This window comes from Cervus elaphus, chromosome 30 (genome assembly GCF_910594005.1).
Source record: "Cervus elaphus chromosome 30, mCerEla1.1, whole genome shotgun sequence".
Taxonomy (NCBI): domain Eukaryota; kingdom Metazoa; phylum Chordata; class Mammalia; order Artiodactyla; family Cervidae; genus Cervus; species Cervus elaphus.
This window is the reverse complement of record NC_057844.1, coordinates 27,107,766-27,135,299: the sequence shown is the minus strand read 5'-3', so window position 1 is coordinate 27,135,299 and position 27,534 is coordinate 27,107,766. Positions and strand designations below refer to the sequence as shown.

General features: G+C 40.0%; 1 long non-coding RNA gene across 1 annotated transcript in view; it reads right to left on the bottom strand.

Moving 5' to 3' along the window:
* The window catches only part of LOC122686614, a 546,075-nt gene that overhangs the window by 273,553 nt on the left and 244,988 nt on the right, over nt 1-27,534 (bottom strand). The window contains exon 6 of the long non-coding RNA XR_006338856.1: nt 12,263-12,356. This is a non-coding gene — a long non-coding RNA (uncharacterized LOC122686614). The remainder of the gene's footprint in view (nt 1-12,262; nt 12,357-27,534) is intronic.

Below are 27,534 nucleotides of genomic sequence, written 5' to 3'. Positions count from 1 at the left end.
TAGTATGATAATTTTTTCCTCCTGTTTATATGCAAATTGTTTAAGAACTGAACTATTCCAGTTGTTTGCAATTGCTTCCATATTATCCCAAAACAATTCAAAATTCAAAACATGCAATAAAACCAGTGATTTATTGGTCTCACATTTCTTTCCTCTCAGAATCCATCAAACCAACCATATTTCTTTGAATTTTTCATTTGGAGGAAGGGACAGTCTGTCTTTCCCTTTGTTCTTTTCTTGGCTATTAAACAGGATTATTTGCCAATTTGATAATTCACATCTAAAGGAATCCTTCATTTATTAAGAAAATAAAATAATCATCAGTCTAGGAAAAATGCAGAGGAGAAGGGATCATATTTTATAATATCATGGTCAGTGTAGGTGGTTGAGCTGAGATGTGTTTATTAAATCTCTAAATATAGATGGATGCTCTCAAAAGCTAATTTTAAGATGAAGAAATTGTTGCTTATCCTAATTGCCCTCTAGAAAGTGACTGCATGTGATTAATAGGAAGGGAAAAAGTGGGGGTGGGTTTGCAATGTGACTCCTCCCTATGACACTCCCTATTCCATTTTTAGTAAAATCAACCGAAATTATAGGAAGAAAAAAATCTTCACACTGCAAAAACCTGTCCATATTAGCTCTTTACAACTCAGAGAAGCATAATCATCTAATGTAGTGTTTTCAGCAACAAAAAATCCCCACCTTCAAAAAATGTTCATTTACCCTTGAAATTGTTTTTGCTATCACCGCATGATGAATTCTGAAGCAAGGCTTGGATATATGTTGAGTCAGTGTTGATTTAAACACAGATCGACCTCCCACATAGCCACCATCTTTGAGTTGTTGCTAGAACTGAAAGAAGCTGGAAGGAAATGATCAAAATCCCCCCCCCACCCCCGCCGGCACCCCCGCCGGAAGAACTAATTTTCCCTCTGCCCAAATTGCTCCAAATGAACAGAAAATCAGTCCCTCCCCCACAAAATGTGAAGTAATTTGGTTTAAAATGACACATGAAAGGTATTGCTAAGGAAACATTTTTTAAGTTTTTGAATTCTTTTCTACTTCTATCAAATGCATCCTTCTACAATAAGAAAAGGCCAAAGTTATGTCTTACACTGCCTTACACTCCCTTCTCCCTTGGCCTCAGCGTTTGGAGCTGGAGATACTATTTGTGGAATGAGGCTGAGGACATGAGCCAAAATGAATTTCAGGCTTGCCAGAGCTTACAATCTTAATGCAAATTCAACAATTAGCAATTCCTCAGCTGTGAAAGCTGGAAAAAATTCCACACATCAGATGGTGAGAGAGGCTGGTGGGGAAAAGCACTTCCATTTTACTGTTGCCATCCTGTCATCTCCTAACTCAATGCATAACCTTGAAAGCAGACCTGGGCCCTACAGGTTATAAACTCATTCAGATGGTTCCAGAAAGGCAGCATCCTCACTAATCCAGACTAGAACTGTAAATGTGTAAAAAGGTTAAGTAGAGAAAGAATTTTAAACTATAAGAAACACTGTATCATCAGCTTCAGAAAACCCCTAGGTTAATGAGTATCACTAGTTCAGTATCACTGAATGCTAAGAGGATCCAAATATACCAAGTCAGAAGAAACAGCTCTAATGTGTCCTTGTCACCCTGAACCGCTGAGTGAGTGTTGCTCTGTAAGAAGGCACTTTTTGTTTGTTTCTTGAGATGTTTGCTGCTGCTGCTCCTGCTGCTAAGTCGCTTCAGTCGCGTCCGACTCTGTGCGACCCCATAGACGACAGCCTACCAGGCTCCCCCGTCCCTAAGATTCTCCAGGCAAGAACATTGGAGTGGGTTGCCACTTCCTTCTCCAATGCGTGAAAGTGAAGTCGCTCAGTCTCGTCCGACTCTGCGACCCCAGGACTATACAGTCCTTGGAATTCTCCAGGCCAGAATACTGGAGTGGGTAGTCTTTCCCTTTTCCAGGGGATCTTCCCAACCCAGGGATCAAACCCAGGTCTCCCACATTGCAGGCTGGATTCTTTACCAGCTGAGCCACAAGGGAAGCCTTAGAAATCATCTAGAAACCCAAGAACATTGGGTTTCCTTGCCTTCATCTTCCCACATTGGTCTTTTTCTAGAGAAAAGAAAAAAAAATATAGCTGCAGTTGTACAAGTGAATACTTCCACTGGAAAGAATACAATGATACAGACCCTTGAGGGGAAAGATCAGAAATTCTAAGGACTTCACATGCTAAACACAATTATTCATTCCTTGTATGGTTTTCTCCCAACTATTTTCTTCCTATTCACATCGTCAATCGTTATTTTTAATATTTATTTTATTTATTTATTTGGCTGCCCTGGGTCTTAGTTGCAGCATGTGGGATCTAATTCCCCAACCAAGGATTGAACCTGTGCCCTCTGCATTGGGAGCATGGAGTCTTAGCCACTGGACCACCAGGGAAGTCCCACCAATCATTACTGATGATGCAAACTTTGTGACCATGCCCCAAACTAAGAATCACATTCCATTGCAACCTGTTAATCAGTTACCTCGTGACCACTCTGGAAGTAAATCTTGCTATTTCCCTTAAATACTTCCCTTCATGACTTCACTACCATTCATCAAAATGCTCACAGCTCCAATAAACTCTGTTCTTCTGAATGTAAATCAAACATGATCTTTTTTTTTTAAACAAAAATGCTCCCAATTGTTCTCTATCAAGCATCTATTCTGCATGTATCTTGGTTTGAATTTCCTCCAAAGAAAAGTCGGGGGAAAAATCTTGAGTACAAGTAGCTTACTTAGGAAATGATTCCAGGAAGCAGAATATAGCTCAGGGGATGTGAGCCAAGGAAGAGGGAAAAGCCAGATGCTTGAGGGAGAAAGCCCTCAGTGTGGTCGGGAACCATCCACCAAAGTTGGGTAATGGATGTTGACGGGGCTACAACTATGGTCCCTGTCGTGGCAGATACCTAAATTCCACCAGATGCTCAGCTGTGCACATAGTAGGGAATTGAGCTTCCTGAGTGAACATTCAAATATTCTCTCCCTTTTATGCTCTCATGAAATGTGATCCTTATTTGTATCCTTTCCCAAAGTCGACCTTTAACCCAATCATTCATATACACATCTTTTCACCTGTACGAAAAGCTTCCTGTCTCCACTCTGCAAACACTTGTTTTGAACCCAATTATCTCAGTGCACTTCTCTCTCTTATGCACTGTCAAGGCAATTTACTTCAAATGAGCAAATAGCTCCAGCTTATGACCCTTGCTTTCGAATCTTGAAAAAGAAACTAGGATATCTTTTTCAACCAGAGGGATACATCAAGGGTTTTTTTCACAAGTTTAAAAAATGTTTAATTTTTCAGATTCACGGTGTTATTTTCTACATCTTTATTTACATAAGTAAAATTAAACCTGTCCCTTTGTATATTAGCCTCCTTTTCAATCAGCAAATTTGAGGACAAGAAATTTTATCACAGCAAATTTTGTTGATTTTATATCTAGCTCGCAATTGGCACTTTGTGAAAGAGAAAAAGGCCATATAGAAACAGAAAAAAAGAATCAAGCATTATCCCAAAATGTGAACTATCATCTTAAAACTCATTTTATCTTCCATATTAGACAATATCTATCGAATATTCTTCTTTCCACCACATCATCTCCTTCTTATAACCCAGGATGGTTTATTAACCCCAGTTTTGGGCAACTGTACCAAAATCCCCAAAGATTTTTCCACCCAATGGAAAAATTAACTGTCATTACCAAGAATTTTGAGGTATAAATGTGTGCTAGGGATTCGGAGACATCATTTCTCACCTTCTGTCATGGCTGAAGTACCACGTTTTCTAAAACCCAATCAACAGCCTTAAGGCTTTTGATGTGCACGTATAATACTGTCTCCTGTCTGATTCATATTTGTAATGAACCTGCTTTGGGACTGCTGGCAATAAAAGGGACATAATCCTTAAGTAGGTGTCAGAGAAGCTCACCTAATTTATGTGACAGGACTCAATCTCAAGCAAAGGTTTAATGAGAACCTCAAGTTGTATAAAGTGTGCCTGGCATCTGCCTATCCCTCTGTCAGGAAGAGCAGAGGGATACCTTATGTGAAGAACATATATCCAGATTTCTTTAACTGATATGGATGAACCTAATAGAGAATAAGGGGAAAGAGCAACAACCACCAAAAAGACTAGTGCAGCAAATATTAATCCATTATACACTTGCTGGTTACTGTAATAACCTCTGAACGTTCCCCAAAAGGAAAGCACGACATGGATAATGTATGTGCCTACTGCAAGTAATCTTCCAAGCATGAATGGCTGAAGGATTATAATTTCTTTCCACCGGATCATCATAGGTGTCCCAGAGGTCATACAAATAACCAGCATCCTTTTATCCTAAACACTACCAAGCCAAGGTTGAGATATGAGCCTATTAAAATCTGGTTTAAAAAAGAATTTTATTTTGCCCGTGATTTCATCCATTAATTGCAGACTGCCTTTTAAAGCCTTCTGCGGAAGACAAAGAGACCTTCAAATCCTTTCTCTGAGAATTAAAGCTTTCATTTAAGGATTCCAGATGGGCTGTATTTTAAGTATAAAAGTTCAAATACTTTTAACCACCGACAGATGAAAGGAATTTTACCCAGTTATGTTGCACAATTGCCACCCAGTAGTTCTTCAATCCTGGCCAAATTGAGCATCAATTTAAATTAGATTTAATCGTGGGACCCTTGACAATCACAATCAACACAAGATATTAGGGAGTTTAGGAAATGGGTCTATTAAATGACAATTAAAGCTGTCAGCCTTCCAGAGCTTATTTTCAGTTAATTTGATCCCTAGTAGACAGCCACATTCAACTGCTGTAAACAAAGAGGTCTGTTTGAAAGTGCAAGCTGAGATGGGAGCTGGTTCCTTAGAACCTTGGTTGATGGCATATTTCACTTCCAGGTTCAGGCAGCTCCATCTGTTACTCAGAATAAGTGACTTCAAAATAACTTCCTGTGCAACTACTGAAGTCCTTCTAAAAGTCCTGAGAGAGTGTGGGGAGTGGTTGGCTTTTCCTTTTTGTGTAAAGTCGCATGGAAATTCTTCAGGGTCAGGTGCTCTCAGTCTGGCACATATTAAATAGTGCGTTTACCTAGAATGTGCCTGAAATTGACTATGGAAAGTCTTAGATTATCTATACCCTTTAATACAGTATTTTCACTTTCAGGGATTTATCCTAAAGAAACAGATATCTGCACATAGAGTTATGAACAGGCATGTTTGCTGCAGAATGAAACGAGGATAAAACATAGAGCAAGTTTAGTTTTGGCTGCTCCTCTCACCCCATTCCCTTTAACCCTTCCCATAGGCCAGACCATGTTTCTCCACCTTGAAAACTTCTTCTTCAGTGTCACTTCCTCCCAAGAATTTGCATGGAGAACCAGCCAATATTTCCAAATCCTGGGCTTTTCTCCATCAAAATATGTCTCCCATGCCCTTAGGTTCATGCCCTCTGCAGTCTGCCCAGGCCAGGAAATTAGATACATTTTTCTTTCTGAGATGTTAATGGATTTATATTACCTTCTAGAAGCAACATGTTATATTTTAAAATGAGATCCTCCTGAAGACAATGCTATCAACTCAAAATGGGATTATAATGGGAATTTCAGTCCCCAAATAAACCCAGTAGTTTGTATGATTTAAAAGTCCTTTTCAAATACATTTTCAGGACATGTACATGTGCATATGTGTCCTAGTTTACTCATTTTGATTTATTGTGAAAAGGCATTCATGTTTATTATATTAATAGAGACTGTGGGAAACAAGAAAAAGTAAAAGGAAGATGAAAAATCATCAATATTCCCGACCACACAGAAATGACATTTTTAACATTCTGTTGTGCTTCTTCCCAATCATAGTCATATGCACTCATTTATTTTCTGGAGTCATGATTACAGCATATGTACAATTCTTGCATTCTTTTTTTCACTTTACTATTTATTTGACAATTGTCAAAATAGCTTTATTCCCAAGACATCATCAATGGGGCCATGCTACATGCTAAGTCACTTCAGTCACGTCCACCTCTTTGTGACCATATGGGCTGTAGCCCGCCAGGCTCCTCTCTCCATGGGATTTTCCAGGCAAGAATACTGGAGTGGGTTGCCATGTCTTCTCTAGGGAATCTTCCCAACCCAGGGATTGAACCCGTGTCTCTTATGTTTCCTGCATTGGTAGGTGGGTTCTTTACCTCAAGCTCCACCTGGGAAGCCATGCTTCACAGTAATTCATCCTTTTCTTCAGTCATTATTTTTCCTGCCAAGAATACCTTAAAATTTTGGCTATTTTTTCTGGGCTTCTTATCTATTACAACCGCTACATTAAATTGGAATTGATTTACCATATTTAACTGGTAAGTTAATTTCCCAAGATAAAAGCACTCAAATTCAGTTCTGGGACAGGAAAAGGACTGGAATGTGTTAAAACAACATGGATGCAGCCCATGCAGGACACTGGCAGGAAATCAAGGTCACAGTCTGTCATCGGAGTGAGAGCCTCCAATGGCCACAGCAAAATATCTTCCTTTTTTCCCTCACCCCTCTCTTCACTCAGCTCAGCCATACCCACTTCCTTGTCTCCCATTTTAAAGGTGCAGGAAGACTTGGAGACTCATAGTTGTTTGTGATCTGGGTAGCAATTCACATTACTACCTGGGTTGTTTTTTCCTAGTGTTGCCCCTGACCAAGTGACAAATGCTATGTAATCCTACTTGGTAACTGATAATCATTCTTATTACAGCTTCAGATTAAATAGAAAAAGTACAGCCATTTTTTTTAAGGAAACAAGGTGGGAAAATCCAGCTTTGTTCTGAGTCAGACCAATTAGGCACACTTTTCAAATAATGTTCAAAGAGGACATTAAAAGGAGAAAGGGATAGGAAGGGGTGTGGAGAATTTTGTAGACCACAGTTGATTTGAGTGTTTTATTTGTAAATAGCATGTTATTTTACTAATGGAGTTGAATTACATTTAACCACTCTATAAATGTTGGTTTGTATTCCATTTAAACATGTTATAAAGAGCTTTCAGCTATTTTTGAACAAGCAAGACTGCCCTGCCTATTAATAAACACTTAGGTGGAGTATCAGATTTCCAATAACTAACAATATGATTATCTACCCAGAGACTTGGAAAGAACTATATTCACAATGTCTTATGATTGGCAAGTTTGCGGTCTTTGACATGGAATACTAAGCACACAGCATGCTGAAACACTGGGGGAAGGGGTTCCTTTTCCCTACCAGTAACTGCTAACCCGCCTGGCAGCATGTGCGGCGCCCTGAGCTGCCTTGTGAAACAGAACCTGCTTCTCAAAGGGGATGCAGGGAGATGGGGACATGGGATTCACCAGAAGTCAGACCTTTTTCTGAAGTCTTGGCAGTTATGTGACTGTTGTCATTATTCTTATTGATCGCCACACCAGATCTGTTCAGCCTTGTAATAAAAACAGATAAAGGGGGTGACCAAATCAGAATAAAAAGGAAGAGGGAGCCGAAATGGTTGAGAATATGCATTATTATCCTCATAAATGATACATAGCCCAGTAGAATAAAATGAATGATACGTTTCTTTTTCCCATTGTCTTACATCAGGAAAAGTCTGAAGTGGTATAGAATCTCCATTTTTTAAACAAATAATCACCAATCTATTCGATGTTTAGCAGACATCCTGATTTATTTTTTCATGTTCTGTATTTCTCCATAAAGAGATACCTGTTAGAAATGTTACCATACATATACCTGCTAAAAGTATTATTCTTATGCTTTCATTAATCATCTTATAGTGCTCTCGGAATGGAACTCATACATATTAGGGAACTTACTTATTGTGAAGTTCTTACCAAAATCTATAATTTGTATTTGATATGAGGAAAAGACAGCCTCAAATTGAGGGACTTTTTACAAAATAACTGAATGATATTCTTCAAAAGTCAGGAAAGATAAAGACTGAGAAATTGTCCCAGATTGAAGACTAAGAAATCAGCAAAACTAAATATAATGTGTAAACCTGGACTGGATCCTAGGTCAGAAAAAGAATACTAGTGGTACAATTAGAAACATTTTTGTAAGGTCTGTAGATTAGTTAAGAGTATCCTATGTTAGTTTCCTGGTTTCAATCATTAAACTAAGATTATGTAAGATGTTAACATTAGGGGAAGTAAGGTGAAGGGTATATCGAAATTCTTTGTACTATTTTGCTACATATTTTGTAAGTCCAGAATCCTTTCAAAGGAACAGTTAATTTTTTTAAATTAAAAACAAATCTGAAAATCTAGATAATTGGATTTCAGTGCATATCTGCAAGGAGTTGATGCATTTCTGAGAAAAGGAAAATGGAGATTTCAAGTTGCTTGCATTTACATAAGATCAGTGAATAGCTTGAGCATCCTGGCATTTTAATTAAAGAGAGAAAGAGACCCACAAAGGCAGAAAGACACACAGTTAAAAACACCTTATGATGGCATGTCGGCATTGACAAAGCATTTCAGGACTTCCTCTTGGAGTCACACCAAGGAGGTGATCACTGTCCTTGTCACAGACATGTCTGTGCTACAGAATCAAAGGCAGGCTTTTCTCTGATTGGTTGGGTCAGGCTGCTAATGAGGCAAAGGTCGTGGATTGGATCCGCTCTCAGGGCCTGTGAGTGTCACTCTGTCTCCTGACATTTCTCTGATCACAGAGAGCCAGGTGTGACAGCTCGACTGCACCAGCACAAGGCTGGCCCTACTGTGGAGAAATAATGAAGACCCACACCCTCCCTAAGGTCACCTTTAAACATAATAGGCATACTTGAATAGAATCCCCGTCATCTAAATATGTTTCTAAAAATAACTGCACCCGGAAAGGGATCCCTTATTAGATTCACTTTCCCATATTTAACCTATAATGAGGAGACCTGGAAGGGTGAAGCTGATTGGCCTCCAATGCAATTCACAGACACAGAAATTCTTGAGAGCCACATTACCTCCTTAGCAGAAGCATGAGCTAGTTAAAGGCATGAACTCTGTTTTAACATCACTTAGCCAGCCACCAAAGAACATAAAGAATGAGGCTGCTGACCTTGCTCCTAACAGACAATTTTCGGTTTTCACGTTCCAAAAATTATTAAGAAGGGGCTTCTATCAACATGACTTTTCCTGAGTCTCTTGTGTTTAGGAGGAGAGCTTTCTTGATGTATTCAGGATTTCAAACTGGAAGGTAAGCATGAAGATGGAAACGTCTTTGTTTCAAGTATCAGTATGTTTTAGAGACAAAAGCAGCTAAGAAATTAGAACATATTTAAGCATACGAATTGATTTCATTATCATGAGCAAATACAGCAATTTGAAAGAAAATTTACTTGTGTGGTAATTTTTAAGTTAAAAAAAAATCATTTAGTGGGCTTTAGTCTCTTCCACCTACAGTTAGAAGAGCTGAATCTATACTAAGTGAAGTTATCCCTTTTAAATTCTTTTTTTTTTAAATTTTTTATTTTATATTGGAGTATAGTTGCTTCCCAGGGTCTTCCCTGATGGCTCAGCAAGTAAAGGATCCACCTTCAGTGCAAGAGACACAGGAGACGCAGGTTCGATTCCTAGGGTAGGAAGATCCCTTGGAGGAGGAAATGGCAACCCACTCCAGTATTTTTACCTGGAAGATTTCATGGACTGAAGAGCCTTCTGGGCTACAGTCCATGGGTTTGCACAGAGTCGGACACGGCCGATGTGGCTTAGCACACATGCAGGTGTAGCTGCTTTCCAGGTGCGCTAGTGGTAAGAAACTTGCATGACAATGCAGGAGACATAAGAGACATGGGTTTGATCCCCTGGAGGAGAGCATGGCAACCCACTTCAGTATTCTTGCCTGGAAAATCCCATGGACCGAGGAGCCTGACGGGCTACCGCCCTAAGGTTACAAAGAGTTGGACACGACTGAACAAACACACCCACATCCATTGTTGCTTTACAGTCTTGTGTTAGTTTCAGTTGGTAAACATAAAACGGCTGGGTGACAGGGAAGTGCCTTTGAATGGCAGTGTTCCCCACTCCAGTGCTTTCTCCAGTAAGTCCTCCCAGCATTTACTGGACAAGGTGAGGTTTGGAAATCAGCAACACATACCCGCACCCAAAAACCTTTTAAATCTCTCTTACCTCCCCTAATATCAGTGTACTCAATAGATGGCAGGAAAATGAGCTGTTTCCCTAGGTTGAGACTTGTTCAAAGTGCCTCATGATAACAGAAATAAAATGAAAAATAGGAACTTATTCTCCATCTAAAATTTGTGAAACCATAGTCCACCTATGCTGAGTAGAGCTGAGGACAGCTACAGAAATCAATGGTAGCAAAACCAACAACTGTGGAATAGAAGGGAAGTAAAATCCCTCAAGGCTCTGGAACCACTTGGTTGTAAATATTCTTAAACCCAGGCTTATAAGACAAAGACACCAGCCCACATTATACTAAAATGCTTGTGTCATTTTTAGATGAAGCAATTTGCATTTGGCCACTCCATCTTGATCTGTTTTCCCACAAGCAGATCTGAATAGGCATATCCCTGTGTTCCTTTTTTATAGACTTTTACTGTCCCAAGAATAGACTAATTTCACATTTCTATTGCCTGGTTCCTTTACCAGTACACCAAACATAAGGAACAAATAGTCCAAATTATATTCCTCTCTGGAAATAGTTATAAAAGTTTATGTCACGCCACATATACATTCTGCTAGGAAATCTGGGAGAAAAAATTGCCTACAACAAATTGGTCCATGAAATAAGATACAACATTGCTGTCTCAGAGAAAAGTAGAGAATATGTTAAAGAAAAAAATTTTTCATGACACTTGCTAAAGAATGGTATGAGCGACTTTATACAGGACCATGGCAGTAGGTGTGGGGATCACTGCAGTGGGATTTTGCAGGAGGAGAGAGTGATCTGGCTCAAGTCAGAATAGAACATGAAGAAGTAGGGGTTTTACAGCCAAGGAGTGAGGTGGAGGTAGTGGTCAATAAATGGAAAATAACTAAGAGGGAGGGCAAATATTGCTAAACTAGCCTACCAGGATTCTTGCTCAAGGCAGGACATGGTGATCAGATGTCACCTGGGGGATGGTGGGGGTGAGGAACCCAATCAGATATCAAGGGTGATCAGATACTGGGGATGGGGTATTCTGGGTAAATCAACTTAGCAGGACTCTTGCTAAAATTGGGCAATGTCCAGACAAACACAGAAGCCCCAAAGTTGAGGCTTAGTTAGGGAGAAGATTCAGAGGAGCCTGACTGAAGTTTGGTCACGGAGAGACTCTTTGTCAATAATGGGAAGTTACCTCCTAATGAGGACCCAGCTTCCTGTACTGTAGGGTGAGCCATGAAGACACAGGAGGAGTCATGACTTCTCTTGGAAAGACAGTAAAAAGCAGTGAGGACCCCTATTCGGGGCTGAATGAACCCCTCCAAATAACCCACTCAACCTCTTTTTTGCCCATGCTTGTGTTGGGAAATCATGAAGAATTTCTTTTCATAGTTTACTCTGCATATTTTCACACATTATCTCATTCAAAATAAATCATTTTACAAGTGAGATAGTTGATACTCAGGAGCCAAGGTGAGACTCAAGAGGCCAGGGTGGAGACGTGCCCCAGCCTGCAGAGCTGTTCCTCCTCTCCCCAGCTCCTGCGGGAGGAGTCTGTTTCCGACCGGCATCCTCATGACCACAGGCCTACAACCTCTGCGCATGCAGGAGCCTTAGATCACCTCTCTTTTTCTCTCAAAATCCACAGAATGAACATTTGCCCAAAGGGCCCCTATCAATCCTACCAAAATATCACCTCAAACTGAACGCAAAGCATCCACAGCTTCCTAAATGATCCTCTTAATAATTATAATGGCCCTGTTGGAGACAGAAGTAGTTTTGCAATCTTACTTTTAACCATGGTGGCCTGTCACCTAAAAGTTCATGTTCAGACACAAGCACATACATTACATTCAAGCTTTGAGAAAGCTTGAGAGGCATCAGGACTCCCTGATCAAGTTTTAGTCTGAGTGGAAAAACTCCACAACATTCAAAACTCCGAGAACCACTACAGTCCATCTGAGATTGGTTAAATCCATGGATGTAGAACCCGCAGATGCAGAGGGACAGCCATACTTCAAAATGAAAACACCTGAACAAACAGTAGATGAGAAAAGTTTCCCTAAACTTTGTTTTAACAGAGCTTTCTGAGAATTCAGCTGCCAGAGATAGAGAGAAGACTTACCCTCAGCACCCAGAGAATGGGAGAATTCTGCTGCCACGAATCCCACTCCAGGGACCTTCCAGCCAGGCAGGAGAGTGACCATTCACACCAGCACCTGGATGAGAATTGTGAAAATGTGTCACAAACCTTATCAAAACTTCCCACACTTCCCCACAGAAGCTCTGACCACCAACATGCTCTTATTATGCTGATAGTATACAAACCGTTACCTGTGGCTGTTCAAAGAGATTCTCCTTATAGAATGCTGCTTCATGAGTGTGCAATAACATTTTCTCTTGTTACTCTGAAGAAAACTCCAGATTGTCAATTAATTCTCAGGCCCCAACGGCCACCATTCAGACCTCACTTGGTCAAGGAAAAGTTTTCTTGCCAGATCTCCAAAATCAACAAGCCACTGAAATGACCCTGCTCCCCCTCACCTCCAGGATTCCTGCCATGAGAGAATAAACCCCAGTTTGTTTAAGCCACTATTGGTTGGATTTTCTGCAACTTGAAGCAGAAAGAAGAGCCAGTAGTTCACCCTGTTCATTCATTTTGAGCCAAGACACAAGTGCCCACTCTCCATCCCCCAAAAGATGGGGAAAGTCATAGTTCAGACTTGGACCCCAGAAGAATCACAAAAGAAAGTGGAACCCTGTCTGGTCAGATCTATGTTCCAACTCCTATATATCGCTAATGTAGATCAGTTTCTTACACTTTTTCTTTGCACAACCTATATCAACTCTGGATTAATCTGGTAAAATGAATAAGACATTTTTAGAACACTGCCATGGCTTTCAAAAACCCCTTTATTGTTCAGAAAATGTTTAGTTTGAAAAAAAAAAAAGCAACTATGTGTTTTCATAATTAAATGACACTCTTTTCCCTAAAGTCCTTGGTTTGTTGAAGGACATTTGGAGCTAGGTGATGAAGGGTAGATGGAGAAATGCTGAAAAGGCAGATCACCCAGAAAAGTTTCTCAAGAGGATCCCCCAGCCAAAGACCTCCCCATGTCTGTGTCATTTTTCAGTTTCTGGGGTTTCTAGTGGCCCAACCTATGACACTTTGCAGCAAGTGTCAGTCACAGAGACACACAATGTGGCATGGCCATCGGGAGCCATTCCCTAACTTCTCGGGTCCCCACACGTCCTCCCTTCTCCAAGGAGAAATTAGAGTCCTTGAGCTGAATGTGTGTTTCTTCCAGAGTTAGCAGTAGAGGAGGAGGCAGCGGTGGGAGTGAGCTGAGTTCTAGGCCAGTGGGCTGAAAGGGGCAGGATGGAAGGATGGGAAGTAATGAGCACCACACCCAGACCTGTGTCCCAGTGGGGAGCATTCAGAAACTTTGAGAAACTGAATGGGAACTTGAACTACAAAGCCCAAACCTTTAAATTAACCTGGAAGTTGGCAAGACTCTAATAGAATATTTTCACATTTTAAAAGCTCCGTGAAAACTATTTGAATCTCAGTATCTTCATTCACAAAATCAAAGTATGGGAATAAGTGGGTCCTGAGATTCTAGAGGCTCTGAGATCTTATAATTCTATAATTGTATTCATGAGAGGATATTGGCCATAGCTTTTCAAGTTAAATCCATATCTCTTTCAACAGCCTGAAGAAAGAAAGCTCATGAGTTTGAAAAAGAAATTCTCATATTACCCCCCAATGGAAAAGCTAGTGCATTTACTTCCAGCCCAACAATTGAGTTTCATAAATCAGCAGGTTCAGTAAATCCTTCTGTAAATTTTTTTTAAAACACATACCATGTACCAAAGACACGGGCTGCATTCAGGATTCAAAGAAAAATAAGATACAGCATCTGCTTTCCTTGCTTAGCTTACACCAACAATTTTTCAAATACTTGTTCCAAATATTATTGAATAAATTAATGAAAAGTTATCATGACCCTGTAATAATTATTCTAAGGGGAAGAATCTTGCTTTTTGTTAGCACCACCTGAGGTTGTTAACATAAAAGAGAATTTTCTTATTCCTCTGGCTGAGTGTTTTCAACCTAGCACCCAATAGTCCATAATGAGGGTGTGGACTGATGTTGGATGAACATCAGAGCAGGGTACCCCTACCCATTCTGAATGCTTTCTTGCACAAACATGAGTAAACATGTTATGAAGGGTTAGGTATTTCTTTGTTGAAGGGTTCAGGTAATTTTTCCAAAAGCTGACAGAGGAGAGAAGTGAGGAGGAAGGATGGGATCAGTTACTATGCCAGTGAGCACCCCACTCTCTCCAACCTCAAAAGGAAGAGGCTCTTCTTTCAAAGGTGCCCCACATGGATGATCCAGTTTCTTCTCTTATTCTATTCTTCTTTCTGTCTCCTCCTTTAAGTTTCATAACCACCTATTACCTAACATCATGGTCTCCCTCCTTATCTCAGTTCAGTTCAGTTCAGTCGCTCAGTCGTGTCCTGCTCTTTGCGAACCCATGAATTGCAGCACGCCAGGCCTCCCTGTCCATCACCAATTCCCAGAGTTTACTCAAACTCATGCCCATTGAGTTGGTGATGCCATCCAGCCATCTCATCCTCTGTCGTTCCCTTCTCCTCCTGCCCCCAATCCCTCCCAGCATCAGGGTCTTTTCCAATGAGTCAGCTCTTCGCATCAGGTGGCCAAAGTACTGGAGTTTCAGCTTCAGCATCAGTCCTTCCAATGAACACCCAGGACTGATCTCCTTTAGGATGGACTGGTTGGATCTCCTTGCAGTCCAAGGGACTCTCAAGAATCTTCCCCAACACCACAGTTCAAAAGCATCAATTCTTTGGTGCTCAGCTTTCTTCACAGTCCAACTCTCACATCCATACATGACCACTGGAAAAACCATAGCTTTGACTAGATGGTCCTTTGTTGGCAAAGTAATGTCTCTGCTTTTTAATATGCTATCTAGGTTGGTCATAACTTTCCTTCCAAGGAGCAAGTATCTTTTAATTTCATGGCTGCAGTCACCATCTGCAGTGATTCTGGAGTCCCCCCAAAATAAAGTCAGCCACTGTTTCCACTGTTTCCCCATCTATTTCCCATGAAGTGATGGGACCAGATGCCATGATCTTAGTTTTCTGAATGTTAAGCTTTAAGCCAACTTTTTCACTCTCCTCTTTCATCAAGAGACTTTTTAGTTCCTCTTTACTCTCTGCCTTAAGGGTGGTGTCATCTGCATATCTGAGGTTATTGATATTTCTCCTGGCAATCTTGATTCCAGCTTGTGCTTCTTCCAGCCCAGCGTTTCTCATATTGTACTCTGCATATAAGTTAAGTAAGCAGGATGACAATATACAGCCTTGACATACTCCTTTTCCTATTTGGAACCAGTCTGTTGTTCCATGTCCAGTTCTAAATGTTGCTTCCTGACCTGCATATAGGTTTCTTAAGAGGCAGGTCAGGTGGTCTGGTATTCCCATCTCTTTCAGAATATTCCACAGTTTATTGTGATCCACACAGTCGAAGGCTTTGGCATAGTCAATAAAGCAGAAATAGATGTTTTTCTGGAACTCTCTTGCTTTGTTGATGATCCAGCGGATATTGGCAATTTGATCTGTGGTTCCTCTGCCTTTTCTAAAACCAGCTTGAACATCTGGAAGTTCACGGTTCATGTATTGCTGAAGCCTGGCTTGGAGAATTTTGAGCATTACTTTACTAGCATGTGAGATGAGTGCAATTGTGCGGTAGTTTGAGCATTCTTTGGGATTGCCTTTCTTTGAGACTGGATAGAAAACTGACCTTTTCCAGTTCTGTGGCCACTGCTGAGTTTTTTAAATTTGCTGGCATATTGAGTGCAGCACTTTCACAGCATCATCTTTCAGGATTTGAAATAGCTCAACTGGAATTCCATCACATTCACTAGCTTTGTTCGTAATGCTGCTTCCTAAGGCCCACTTGACTTCACATTCCAGGATGTCTGGCTCTAGGTGAGTGATCACACCATTGTGATTATCTGGGTCGTGAAGATCTTTTTTGTACAGTTCTCTGTGTATTCTTGCCACCTCTTCATAATATCTTCTGCTTCTGTTAGGTCCATACCATTTCTGTCCTTTATCTCCTTAGCTCAGGATATCCCAAACTGACTCTAGTCAGTTCGTTAGAAACTCTAGTCAATTTGTTAGAAACTGACTCTAGTCAGTTTCTGTTTCTTGGAAATTTCACAACTTAATGCACCCAGTACATAGCAAAGCTTTCTCCCAGACACAATTTCTGCTGGTACATAAACTGAAAAGAGGGTTCCCTAGCCCCACTTAGGAAATGAGGAACTCACAATCCTTGGATTTAGGTTGATGGTGAAAGGAGAGAAACGGTAGAGCTTTCTCTGGGGATTGTGGTGATTTTTATCCAAATACAGCAGCAACGCCCCCATCCTAAAAAGAAACATAAGTGGACTAACTTCCTTCCACTGGCCATGTGTACTTGCCCTAGTAGTATTACTTTAAGAGTAAGGGTTTACATTTATCCACCACACTGAGAATAAAGAGATAGGCAAGCAGATATTGATAAACAGACAGAAAAAGGAGTGACTCCATTTAATGAGAGTGAGAAAGGCTTCACAATGTGATATTTAACTTCACATATGAAAGAAGTTCACCAGGCACAGAGGTGGTATAAGGATGGAAATTCTGAGGTCATATTTCAGGTAAGGGGAAAATACGAGCAAGTCACAGAGGCATGAATATGTCTGGTGTGTTAAAGACATTAAAAAGTAGTCATTCTAAGAGTATTTTGGGAATCATAGACCTGTAGCTTCCTTCCTAGTTGCTGCTCTATGAAAAGACTTTTGAAGGCTCAGACAACTTTTGAGAAATAACAATGGGAGACTCTGAGATGGTCCCCAGCTAACTTTATAAACATCCTGCTAATGTTAAATGAAGCTGTCTAGAGGAGAACGGAAGCAGAGTCAGAAAGGGAAGAACAAAGCCGTGTGCACTGCTGTTTGTACAGACTATGTCCCAAATAAATTATAAACTTCAGTTCTATCTGTCATTCCATGGCTTCTTAAAGTGAGTAATTCACTCTGACCCTTATTTTCCACAAATCAATTTAATAAAAAAAAAAAAAAAGTTATCATGGAGTTACTCCATAGGAAGCATGAGATCCTGCAAGGATAAAGTAATTATAATACAGCAGGATAGCATGATAGAAGAGATCACTGATCGAGAAGACTGAAAAGTGCCAACAGAAAGGTATAATCTAAGAAATGAGAGATGATGTCTAAATAGAGGCATCAGTGAAGGCTTCCTGAGGGAAACAGTAAGCTAGGACATGAAGACTGGGAAGGAGTTTGGCAGGTAAAAATGTAGAAGGAAGGCAATTCAAGAAGAAGTAGCATGAGGCTGGAAAACCATAGTCATGTATAGAGTGTCCTGTAAAACTTCTGGAAATGATGGAAATATTCCATGCTTACACCGTCCAGTACAATAGTTACAAGTTACATGGGGCTACTGAGCACTTTAAATTTAGCTAGTGCAACTGAGGAACTGAACTTGTCATTTAATATAATTTTAATTAACTTAACTAGCCATGGTGGAAATAAACAAAGACCAACCAAACAAGAACAGGCTAAGTCTCTTTACACAGAGTTTGCTCTAACAAGGGAGTCAGACACTGTCAGTCTGCACTTCGCATTTTATGGAGGCTCAAAGGCAGGCAGGGGAGCAGGAGAGCTTTATGGTGGAAAAAAGGCAAGGCTTCAGGTGTGCCCTGACTGGCGGCTGTCAGCCTGGGGAAGGTGCAGGCATTTAGAAGTGGTGCAACCTATGTGGTTGGTTAGGGGTACACAGTTGGCTTTCTCTGATTTGTCCTATGCTGGAAATGGACACAAAAAAGAGAGAAACTGTCAGTTATGAGTCAAGTCCTGGTTTGAGGGGGCACCACTGTTGTAGGGGTTATTGTTCAGCTTCCTGGAGTGTTGCTAGAGATAGAGGTCTGACTTCCTACAGTTTTGACACATAGACAACAGGCTGGTTACAGTAGATCACGGGCTGGTGTTCTGGGCTATCTGCTGCAGATGGTGTGTCAGAGTTCTATTTTCATATGTGGTCTTCACATCTGTATATGCGTTCTCTCACCACTAAAGGCTAGTGACTGCAGCATCGGACGGTGCAGTCCTGTAGCAACAAGAGATTTGCTTTGGTGGAATATAGGATGTGTTTCCAGAAATGGTAGGAAATAAGGCTGAGAAGAGAGAGAGAAGACCAGAATGTGGAAACCAGTGTGCCAGTCTAAAGAATTTGTATTTGTTTTGTTACATCAATAAAGTATCATGGGAAACTTAAGAGCTGGAGGCTACACGATCACAGCTTTGTTTCATATGGATTAATCTAATTTTAACATGTAAAATGGAACTGAAAAAGAAGTTACTGGAAATAGGTCAACATACTTTCATAGTCCAAGCAAAAGGAAGTGAGGCTGCAGGATGCTAGACATGTGAATGAAAAGCAGTGAGCAGGGGCAAAAACAATTCGGATGCACTACCCAGAGTTCTTGAAATCTGACTGGATATGAGGAATTAAAACACAAGATGCTTCCCAATGACTTTTGAGCCCAGAGTATGTGGAAGATCATAGATCTTTTAAGGAGTAAGAAAGTAAAGAAATAGCAAGGTTGGAGAATAGGACAAAGAGAGGGAAAATGATGAGTTTGGGTTTCAGACTAGTCAGCCTCAACAGACTAAAAACAAATAAAAATTAGGAAAAATAAGTCAGAAGAAACCAAAAGAAAACATATATTCAAACAAGAGAAAGAACTCCTGAAAGATTAATAAATAGATATGCCAATCAAAAATTACATTATTTAATGGGGAAGGTCCCCTAGAGAAGGAAATTGCAACTCGTTCCAGTATTCTTCCCTGGGAAATGCCATGGATGGAAGAGCATGGTGGGCTACAGTCCATGGGATTGCAAAAGACTTGGATATAACTTAGCAAATTAACAATAAACAACAACATTCAATAAACAATTATGTTCAGTTCAGTTCAGTTCAGTTGCTCAGTTGTGTCTGACTTTTTGCGACCCCATGGACTGCAGCACGCTAGGCCTCCCTGTCCATCACCAAATCCCGGAGCTTACTCAAACTCACGTCCATTGCGTAGGTGATGCCATCCAACCATCTAATCCTCTGTCATCCCCTTCGCCTCCTGCCTTCAACCTTTCCCAACATCAGGGTCTTTTCAAATGAGTCAGCTCTTCGCATCAGGTGGCCAAAGTATTGGAGCTTCAGCTTCATCATCAGTCCTTCCAACGAATATTCAGGACTGATTTCCTTTAGGATGGACTGGCTGGATCTCCTTGCAGTCCAAGGGACTCTCAAGAATCTTCTTCAACACCACAGTTCAAAAGCATCAATTCTTCTGTGCTCAGCTTTCTTTATAGTGCAACTCTCACATCCATACATGACTACTAGAAAAACCATAGCCTTGACTAGATGGACCTTTGTTGGCAATTATGTATTCTACTTCAATCCACAGATTATGCTTAAGACACAGTTTTCAGATGGTCTCAATTAAATTAAGAGTCTGTTCAACATAAACAGCAATATCAGGAGGGTTTTCTTTATTTTGTTTTGTTTTTTTAGATAAAAGACCTTGAGAGCTTGTTTGGAGGTTCTAGCAGGGGAGCGCAGCTACTCATATACCCTTGACCAAAGACCGGTCCTCCTCTATCGGGGATGGTCGTCCTCCTCGACCGAGTGCGCAGCTTCGGGAGGGACGCACGTAGAGCGGTGAGGGAGGAAAGGGACACCCGCCTAGCCAGCCAGATCAGCCAAATCAACCCTGGCGATCAATGGGGTGACAGATGTCGCAAGAGTTTTATTAGTTGATTAAAATAAACAAATCTAAACAAATGTTCTTAGTAACATGCTCTGCTATTAATTAATACAACCTTTGTAAGAGGACTCCCACACTTTTCAAGAGATTGTAATCAAGGAAATACTGGTTTCACAGAAGAGACTGAGTGCTCATCAAGGCTTTGGTGTCAATTAGTATCTCCTCTTCCTGGTTAATCAGTCTCATTTGGTTCACAGAAACTTTTTTTTATTCTCATCCCATTGTATCACTTTTTCTTGGTGTTTCTGTGGCAAAGGTTATTCAAATTCAAGCACACCAGCTCCCTGAGTAGGTGATACTCAACAACCAGGACCCTTCCTATTAGCCACTTTCCTGCAGCTGTCATCCGTCCAACATCTCACATGGAAACTGAGCAGTGAGGGGTCCGCTAGTTCAAAGGCAGTTGACAAACCTGACAAAGATGCCCTCCTCCCAAATGACCACCACCATGTGAGATCTCAGAAGCCAGAGAGTCTTGTTCAGTTCAATGCCACCTTTGAAGTCCCTCATACAAAGGGGTCCCTCAAACCACTTTTGCTGAATCAATCACTAAAACAAAAAAAGGTGGGGGAGTCTAAAAAGCAAGGTGAAAAACTTGACATATGCTACATCCTCAAGGATCATTACATCCTTCATTTAAGTACTTGCTGAGTGCAAACTACAGGTCAGACACTAGTAGCCCACTGCCTGATATACAGAGAAAAATACCATACAGCCCCCGTCTTCCAAAAATACTTTAAATTAACATCTTTCTTATCTGTGTTTTCATGTAAAGTTGACAACTTATCACGCTTAATTCCTATGCCATTTAATACGCAGCACTGCGCTGCACTTATGCTCAAAATCTTTATTAAAAAAAAAAAAAAACCAACAGTGTTGAAGGATATCACCGTCACTTCTCAGGAATGCCAGGTCCTTTCTGTTTGTCAGCTCTCTCACTTTAGCAGTTTAAACAAGGAGATTTGATTGAAAAGTAAAAACACAACTCAGCTATTTCATACTGAGGAGGTAAATGTGCTAGTTTAAAGAACATTTTTTCTAGTCTCATAACAAAATCCAAACAAGCTAAAAATCAAATGCAAGTTCTTTGTTTCAATAATCCCCCCTTAAAAAAGTGAGTCTTTACAGACCAGACTATATAAGTTAACTAACATGAAACTTTCAAACTTAATTTATTCTTTAAAAGAAAAATTTCATTGGAGGATGGTTGCTTCACAATGTGTTAGTTTCTGGTGTATAGTGAAGTGAAGCAGCCACACGTATACATATATCCCCTCTTCCTTGGATACTCCTCTCATTTAGGTCACCACAGAGCATTAAGTAGAATTCTCTGTTATCCAGTCAGTTCTCATTAGTTATCTATTTTATATATAGTACTGTATATATGCCAATCCCAACCTCCCAATCCATCCCACCCTCCTTCCCCCATTGGTATCCACACATTTGCTCTTCTGACTTCATCTTACCTTAAATCAAGATTCTCTCCAAAATCAAACAAACAAAACAAAAAACCTGGATATTTAATCAACTGGCTTCAAAAATACATAAAGGAAAGTAATTAAGATACACTGATGATAGCAAATGCATAATAATAAAATTGTGGTCACTTATCTTCAGTTGCCTTTTCTTTTCACAGCCTGAATATTTCACAGATAAAAAAGCAGTCATAAACAGGATTTGGTTTGAATCTGTGACTATACGTTTTTAGAGCAATTTTAGTTATCATTCATGTAATATATGCAAATCTGGAGTTAAATACAGCCTCAGGTGTTAAAATTCTTATTCTCAGCCTTAAGGAAAGTATTAATGAACCACAGTTCTGATTGCCAAAGCCAAAGTAAAATATCTCACTGCTGTAGTGATCTAGAAACCAGTAGTTCTAGTTGAGTATTTTCAAAATTCCAAAGGAGCCTCTAAAAATGGATATCATTCTGAAAGCAGTGATCCAGCACCATCCTCAGTGGTAAATTTTTCTCCCTGGGATTTTTGCCAACCTGGAAAAAGATCACTACCACATTCAGATAGATTTATTTCCAATAGATAAATAACCCACATATGGGAAAGTCACCTAATGCTATACCGAGCTCTCAGACTCTCCTCATCACTCCACTCCCTCAGATTGCATTTCTTGGAAGCAGAACAAGACTTAAGGAAGTCTCAAAGCCATTGCGTGCCCCTTCTGCATGCTGCTCTGCCCTTCACAGTCTCTGCTTCCACCCTCCTTACAGTCCCATCATGTGAATAAATGCTTATCAAGCTTCCTAAAGAAAGAGGTCAGCACTTTCAAGAAGCAGCATGTCTGATGAGGCCAAGAACAGCGGACATTGGGTTCATTCTTATTTCAAAGAGACTATCTATCTGAAGGGTTCTGGCAAGCGTAACAACCCAACTCAGGCCAATGTAGTCAGAAAGGAGATTTCATCAAAACACCACGGAGCTCAAAAATAGAATTAGGAAGATCGTAAAACCAGCCTGGAGGATATACATATGGAAAAGATGCCCTCTTGCACAGGAAGGAGCCATCATGAAAACAGTAACAAGGGGATTGGAGAAACAGCCCAGCACCGCCCCCCCAGACTAAGACTGGCCAGCTAATGTGGACCCTGATTCCTCTCGGCTGCATTAACTGTGACCCCAAGCCAGGGTGGCTCTGATATCTGTACCAATCCCAGAAGAGCAGTACAGTGACAATATAAATACCCAGGACCTAAAATGAAAACTGACATAATGACCAGGCTCAGAACTGAAGCTGTCCGAGGCACAAAGAAGTCCAAGGCAAAATTAACAAAGGCTGATGACTCATAAACTTGCAGTAAAGGAACCCAGCTCTGCCCTTGTTCTTGATTCAGTAGGGGCCCAGGGGTGTAGGTTCTATGGAAGTTAAAAGAGCAAATACTGAGAACATGTCTGATTGGCAAGCATTCTGTTGAGGTGGGATTTTTTAGGTGGGGAGATTTTCTAACTGGTCTTCAGGTACATGTGACAGTCCCTCGTTCGCTACAATGGGGGTGGGGGGCGTAAATGTTCAATTTTGAGGACACTTCGAAAGAGAAAGAATTGTTCAATGTCAGGGGCAGTGGGATTTCTATTCTGCCCATTATGTAGAACAAGACAGGGTGGAAGGGATGGAGGGGTGCTTTTTACAGCAATGGTCCTTGTGGCAAGCTGACTCCCAGGACAGGCATTTTCTCAAAGTTTAGGAGAGAAACTGGGTCAGGAGCCAAGGGAGGCCCCGTGTGGCACAGATACAAACCAGAGAAAGCAGGTGCGGGGTAGCACTGACATTGTTTTCCAGCAGTTTTCTGCCATCTCAGCTGAATTTTACTAGTCCAACTGTAGAAACAGCAGCTATCCACAGAAGAGTCTGGGTTTTCAGATCTCCCAAATACAATATTTCCATCACTGGGATTGTGAGCTGCTGGTCATCAGAACTGCAGATTGCCTTTGCATTGTGTTTCCTCTATGCAATCAGACATTAAGAACTCTTTGACATGAAAATAAGGATGCTACACAGAACACGTGCTATGGACTAAATGTTTGTGTCCCTGCCCAAATTCATATTTTGGAACCCTAATCACTCAATGGGATGGTTATTGGGAGGTGGGGCTTTGGGAGTTAAGTAGGATTAAATGAGGTCATGAGGGTAGAGCCCTCTCAAAAGGTATTAATGCTCTTAAGAGTCATGAGAAAGACTGCTTCTCTCTGCTTCCTGCCACTAGAGGACACAGCTGGAAGTCTGCAACCCAGAAGAGGGCTCTGACTAGACCATGCTGGCACCCTGGTCTTTGGCTTCCAGGCTTCAGAACTGTGATAAATAAATATCTGTTGTTTAAAAATCAGTCAGTCCATGGTGCTTCTGTTACAGCAGCCATGACTATGTCACTAACATATCGGTAAGGCTACTATTAAAAGGCATTGGGCAGCCCCTGAACCTGATCCAACAATACAAAATTATAAAATTGTTCTCCAAATTGGCCCTACAGCACTGTGCCTTTCAAGTTAATAGCTTAACCTATCATTTCTTCCTATACCACTGTAAGTGTATATATGTGTGCTGTGTATATGGGTACACACTAAATTGAGGATCCAGGTTGGAATGAATAAAAAGAAAAGAAAAAGAAAAACTAAGAAGTTTAGAAAACATTTGGGAAAAACTCTGTGCTTTCTACATAGCCTGATGTAAATTTTATGTAAATACATATACTTGGCACCTTAATTTAGCTTTTTAAGCTAATTTTTTAGCTTTCAGTAAAAACCTAGTGATGACCATTACTTTTAACTTTCCATTAGCTTTTCACCATGTTCCTTATGAAATTACCTAGTCAACATTCTCATGCAAAATTTATCTTAAATGCTTAGTACCAATCTCTTTGATTAAGTGCCTCCTAACAAAAGCAAAGAAGAGAAAAAATGTTGTTCAATCTATCCACTTGTTTAAATTAAAATCAAACGTCTGGAGTAAAGAAGTATCTTTAGTAAAATACTTATCACACTGAGAGCTTTAAATACCAAATATCACTGTGTATGAAACACCCACATCTTTGAAAGAAAGGACCAACAAAACCCTACCATGAATTCATCAGGAGTTAATACATAGTTTTAATGGTATTTGTGTATTTTTTCTGATATTTTCTGAAAATGCAGAAGGGAGCGTTAATTTTTCCAAACACATTTTCTTTTACTTACCAACAAAAGTTAGTTTGAACAAAGCAGCTTTTCATTTTTTTCTTTATTAAATTCACACCTGTACACAAATTGCCCTTCTCATTTGTAGTTTTGGTGTTCTGATTATTGTTGCTTTCTCCTTGTTGTTTTGCAAGTCCATAATTTGATGGTTGCCTTGGTAATATAAAAGTGGATTCAAACCTTCTCAAAGGCATCTCTATGCCACATTATATATTGGATTTCATTCAGGTGTATTCTCCTTTCTATTTTTTCCCTTTGTGAAATTCAAAGTTACTCCTTCCTTTGTCATCCTGATTTCCATTTTCTAAATACTTTTCTAACTGCCAGTATGTCTTTATTCTATTCAAATGAAAATTGAGTCCATGATTTTGTATGCATTTGAAAAATACACATTTGCACTTGCTTTTTAACCAGTACGGTGACTGGGCACCGTGTTCCACCTGCACAGACAATCACTCACACCTACTATGTCTGATAGCTACCCTAGCAGGGGTTCCAGGAGGACTAAGATCTGGGGTGTAGGGCAGTCAGGAACCATGGGGCTGGGGAGCACCTGGTGAATTCCATTGAGCCATTAGGCAGCACTATTCCTTAGGGTGGCAGAGAGTTTCTGCTGCAGTGGCTGGTCCAATCTCTCCCTCTTCTGTGGGTCATTGTGTAAAGAAGCTATATCTTAAATGTAAAGTGTAAAGTCTCATAAATATAAAGAGACACCAGGTGCAGATTTGTAATAAGGGCTGAGTACTTAGAGTGGAAACTGTCCAGAATCAGTGCTATAAATGACTCAGATTGTCAGCATACTAGATTGATGGAGTTACAGAATTTTAATGCAGGAACCTGGGGTAATTTTACTCAGGAGTTATTTCTTAATCAATAAGAAACCTATAGGACATCCCTATATTTCAATAGGTAAACTGTAGTGGGATCAAGCACCACTCACATTATATGAAAATTTTAGGCTGCAAGTGTGTGTGTTTCTCCAAAAAACAAAAAACAAACAAACAAAACACCTTTTTTTTTTTTACATTCTTATAGAGGCCTATAACAAACAGATCTTGTTGCAGTTTGCACTTAGTTTAGGTGATAAATTATATGGTTTTCCTACTTTTGACCAACAAAAGGATAAAAGTGACTGATTTGGTCCAACATTCCATTTCCACACAAAAGCTATCTTGCTATTTATTATTTTATAGCAGAAACTGTCAAGACATAAAAATTTATGAGACAAATTTATTTGCAAAAGGAAGTTGTAGTTAATAACACAGATCTGAAAACAAAGCAAAATTATTTAGGCACCACTAAGATAAATATTTTAATTATCAATATCAGCACTGTTGCAAAGTTAAAACATATTCTTAATCATAAGAAACAACTTGCTTGTGGCAGTGGTTCTGGGATTAATTAAAAAATGAGGGAAGTCCACTTCGTCATTGCAGTTCAGAAATGTTATTCTTTCAAATATCTTTTTAGTTAAAGTTAACAGATACCAATTGAGCTTTGACCATATACCAGACACTATACTGGGTTCTATGGGAAGACAAGGATGAACAAGGCCATAGGTAAGCCTTTAAAGATATTAGGGTCTAACAGGGAAGAAAAAAAGATATAAATAATGGACAAAATGCAATCATTTAAAGCACAACTATTTATAAAGGATTAGGTTCAAATGAAATTGGAAGAAAGTTCACAATAACAAAGGCTTACTTAACAAGATTAAATTTTCTTTAAAAAATTCTTAAATTTTTGTCTCTTTACAAAAATACGGAATAGGCAGTTCAAAACTGGAGGGTTTTCTACAAAGTCAAGGGCCCAGGCTTCTACATTATTGATCTGTCATTTACAGCCTCCGTTGCCAATGTTATCATAGACCTGGATGGCTGCTCCAGCTCCAGTCATCTCATCTGCATTCATGACAGCAGAAAGGAAGAAAGAGAAGGAGAAACATCTCCCCTTAAGGATTATTTTCAGAAGTTACACATTTCACTTCCCCTTATATCCTATCAACTAGACCTAGCTCACATGGCCATACCTGGCTACAAGAAAGTTAGAAATGTGGCCTTTATTCTTAACATACATGTGCCTGGGTAACACTCATGTATTCTATTACTATGGAAGGAAAAATAAAGCTGCTGGAAGACAATTAGTTGTCTCTGCAACATCTATAGTGACACAATCGGAAAAGAGAAGGTAAATCCTTCTCTGCTGACAAGAAAGGTGTCCAATAAATATTTCCAAGTGAAAAGGCACATTATGGGGTCTATTAGCATCCATTCAATATTTTTTTAAATGATATATGTTTATCAGTGTCTGGAAAAAGTCCTGAAAGTAACACTTGCCATTGGTTTACTCTAGGGAATAAATGGGATTGAGGAAGGAAGAGAAGAGGAAATATATCTACTTCTTCAATTTTTGAATTTTTTGTTAGAATGCCTTGAGAACTTGTATTCTGCTGTCATTTTAAAAACCAGGGGGTTAAAAAGAACAGGATACAAGGAAGAATGTAATAAGACCTTTCAGAGTAAAACAGCAAATAACAGATGAAAGCCAACTAGGGATGGCTTTTGACTTAGGGTGGTTTTGAGTTATCCTTTTAAAATAATAAGCTTTAAACTGGTACAAATTTGAGAAGAAGATAATCCTGTCATAGAGTAAAGCATGAGTTGATTCAAATAGTAAGGGATTATAACCTGTGTCCACTGCCCTGAATGCAGTTGCAATGGATTATCATGAGCAGGAAAACTGGAAAATGTATTGAAACAAGATTACAGAGTGCCTTGAAGGATTTGCT